This window comes from Oryctolagus cuniculus, chromosome 6 (assembly GCF_964237555.1).
Source record: "Oryctolagus cuniculus chromosome 6, mOryCun1.1, whole genome shotgun sequence".
In the NCBI taxonomy this organism is placed as follows: Eukaryota; Metazoa; Chordata; class Mammalia; order Lagomorpha; family Leporidae; genus Oryctolagus; species Oryctolagus cuniculus.
In genome coordinates this window covers 166,992,095-166,995,764 of record NC_091437.1, presented here as the reverse complement: position 1 = coordinate 166,995,764, position 3,670 = coordinate 166,992,095, and positions in this window count along the sequence as shown.

Sequence of the window (3,670 nt, the reverse complement as noted above, 5' to 3'; positions counted from 1 at the left end):
GGGACTCGGGCTTGGCCCGGAAGTTCCCGGGGACTCCCGCCGCCCCACCCGGAGCCTGGCCGCGCGCCCCCGCCCCCCTCCCGTGTCCGCAGGAGTCCCCGGTGTGGTCAGGCCGCTGCAGCCAGTGCCCAGACCCGCAGGTGTGGGAGTGACCACGCTCCGCGGCTTTGCTTCCCGCGGGGCTTGGTGCCTGCGATCTGTCCAGGGCCTGGCAGAGGTGACACGCAACGGTGGCCCTGCCACTGGCGGTTCCGGAAGGAACCGGATGCAGCCGGCCACGCCCGGCTAGAAGGGGCCCCAAGACAAGGCCACTTGCCGCGGCGCACTTGAATCTCTGCGTGGCCCTTCCGTGGGGCCCTTAGTGTTAGTGGAGATGGATGGGGTAGGTTCTCGTCTTCACCCAAGAAAGAATTCAGACGTGCGACAGGAACCGTGCTGAGCAAGGCAGCAGGGTTAATGGGGCCGGGCGGCCGTCACCCCGGGTGGACAGGACCCGAGAGCAGGCGCCGGTCACTCAGACTGGGGACAGGGAGGGCACATGCTTGAATGCAGAGAGTGCACCTGGCAGGGCGGGCGGCTCAGCAGAGAGCTGAGTGCGCAGTGTGCATTCAGGCGGGCTAAGGGAAGCCTTCCAGCTCTGCCCGCCATGTCTCCTCCCCCGCAGGACAGGGTTTGCTGGTGTGAATTAGGGAAGTTTCCTCCCAGGGTTTCACTGCTCAGAGCTGTCAGCCTGGGGAGCCCCCGTGGTGCCGGGCAGTGAGGCTCCCCAGGGCACCTGCCTTGGAGGAAGAATGTGAAAGTTGTATTGCTCAAGGGGCCGGCACTGCGGTGTAGCAGGGAAAGCCGCTGCCTGCAGGACCGGCATCGCATATAGGCACCAGTTCGAGTCCCAGCTGCTCCACTTCCGATCCAGCTCTGCTGTGGCCTGGGAAGGCAGTGGAAGATGGCCCAAGTGCTTGGGCCCCTGCACATGCGTGGGAGACCGGGAAGACGCTCCTGGCTCCTGGCTTTGGATCAGCCCAGCTCTGGCTGTTGCAGCCATCTGGGGAGTGACCCAGCAGACGGAAGACCCTTCTCCTGCCTCTGCCTTTCCAATAAATACATAAATCTTTTTTTTGAATGAGGTTTTACTGCTCAGTGTTACCAGGCCAGGGAACCCATGAGGAGCGAGTGCTCTCCTCCGGAGGAGGGCTGAGACCGCCTGGAAGGTTACCAGGGTCTGGGCGGGACTGAAGGGCAAGATCCTGGGCTGCCTCCAGGGTGAGCTTCTGCGATGCTGGGTTCCCCTGCTTTCCTGAGGTCCCTCTCATGCACACATGGGGCTAACTCCTAACGTCCTGCCTCACGATCCCTGCTCAAGAGAAGGTACCCATAATCTTACGGGGACACAACGGATGGAGGTCCATCTTCTGTGGTTTCTTCAGCACTGACAAAGGGGCACGGTGCTCATTATGGGTGTGCTTCTCTTGCTCTCTGCCCATGGTGTTTGAGGGTGGCCTCGCAAAGATGGCCCAGCCCTGTGCAGAGGACTGATCGTTCTGCCTGACGGGGCAGGCTGGGTGGGTTGTATTCTGTTAGAGGCAAACCAAGGGCGCTACAACACAGTCGTCTAAAGAGACGCAGGACAAGTGCAAAAGCCACGTCCCCGAGGCGGCTCACTGGCCAGGATTCCAAGAGCAGTGGCCAGGCCAGGTTTTCCAGCCTTGTTTAGCCTGGACCTGGAGTTGTCTGGCCTTGTCCAGGAAAGTAGGAACATGATTTGTACGCATCTACTTTGACCCACAGACATTTCTGGAGCAGACACGCTCCCGGGCAGCAGTGAGCAGGTCCAGGGCCTGGCTTTTTGTGAAGGACGGAGTGTAGCAGTCCCGTTCCGGGGGCCTGGTCGTGGCAGCTTTTCAGTGGATGGAAGCTGTGTTTTGTTTCCCAAAGGAAGGGGCTATGCTCTGGCTCCCTGTGGATAGCCTGATTCGGGAACTTCGCTATTTCCCTGTATCTAGGAATCTGTAACCTGGTAGGGAACGCCGGGGCTGGGTTCAGAACGAGGAACTTGCTGACGGCCTGTCTCCTCTCGGGCTGCTCCTCTCTCCCAGGGGGTGAGGAAAAGGGCTAAATAGTAATGTGCTGGCAGACTAGCTATGATAAGCCCCCCCCCTTAACTCATTTAAAGTCAAATAGAACTGACAGGAGGGTGGGCTTTAAGACCTGGCCAGGTATGTGTGAGGCCCAGACCTACCCACGGGGTACTGGAAGAGACATCAGAAGGCACCCATTGGCTCCCGTTACGTGGCTGGACTAGGAGCACTGGTCTGAGCAGGAGGCCGGTACAGAGTTGGCAGCTGTCTCGATGGAATCTTGTGGTTTTCCCTGCAGTGTCACTGACTGTGGGCCAGCCCCTCAGTAGCTGGGCAAGCTGAAGGGCTTCTTAGCTTGAGGCCAACAGGGTCTGCTGTTCTGACCCAGGAGCCCTTCAGCCCCAGGGTGGTCAGGTTCCAGTGGCCTGGCTCTCGGCAGAGCTGACGGGACTCTTCAGAAGCCTGTTCCTGTCACGACACCTGCTTGCCCAATGCCCTGCTCCTCATATCAAAAACAGGTACCATTTGGAGGTGGACTGGCCTTGCTGGGATCCTTGATGGCAGATCACCGTGTACAGCAGCCATTGACGGGCCTGCGCCTACCCTTACGTCGCTTCTTCTGCCTAGCTTGCTCCTCGTTCTCCCAGTCTATAATAAAGTAGACCATGGAGGGAGCCTCTATGATGTCATTCAAGGGGGTGCTCAGTCCCATCCCGAATAGTTGAAGATTTCCCTTAATATCGTCAGGGTGAGCTAGAAAGCTGTGGTCACGGGCAAACTCAACACTTAGTATTTCCCTGTGAGTTAAGACAGTGCCCATGAGGAGAACTAGGACCTTTCATGCCGGATCGAATATGGTGACCTGTCTATATACTTTGAGGTCATCAGTGAAACTTCCCATCTCCCCCTCCGTTTTTTTTTTTTTTATTTGACAGAGTTAGAGAGAGAGACAGAGAGAAAGGTCTTCCTTCCGTTGGTTCAGCCCTCAAATAGCCACTACGGCTGGAGCTACGCCGATCTGAAGCCAGGAGCCAGGTGTTTCCTCCTGGTCTCTCATGCGGGTGCAGGGGCCCAAGCACTTGGGCCATCTTCCACTGCCCTCCCGGGCCTCAGCAGAGAGCTGGACTGGAAGAGAAGCAACTGGGACTAGAACCCGGCGCCCATATGGGATGCCAGTGCCGCAGCCGGAGGATTAACCAAGTGAGCCACAGTGCCGGCCCCACCCCTCCGTTTGTTTTAAAAGGGGAGTTCTGTCCACTTACGACGCACACAGAAAAATCAGGCTAGCTGTCACATTATTTCATAGTTTAATCTCTCACTTTCTGGCTATGCTACTTGCCAGGAATTATTACAAAAAAGGTCAGCCATCCCTTTTATAGGATCTAGGGGTCAAAGCGTACATCACAGTGGAGAGTCTTGCAGAACAGTCAGCTTCCCTTCTGGAGCAGAAAAGAGAAATGAGGCGGCGAATACGGTCTTTCTGGTTGCTTAGGCTGACTTCCTGGGCTTTCAGATTTAACTGGCATTTAACAAGTGCTTACTGCGTCGCCTACTTGGAGAAGTTGTGGCAGACGTCTCTGCCACCCTTAGGCTTC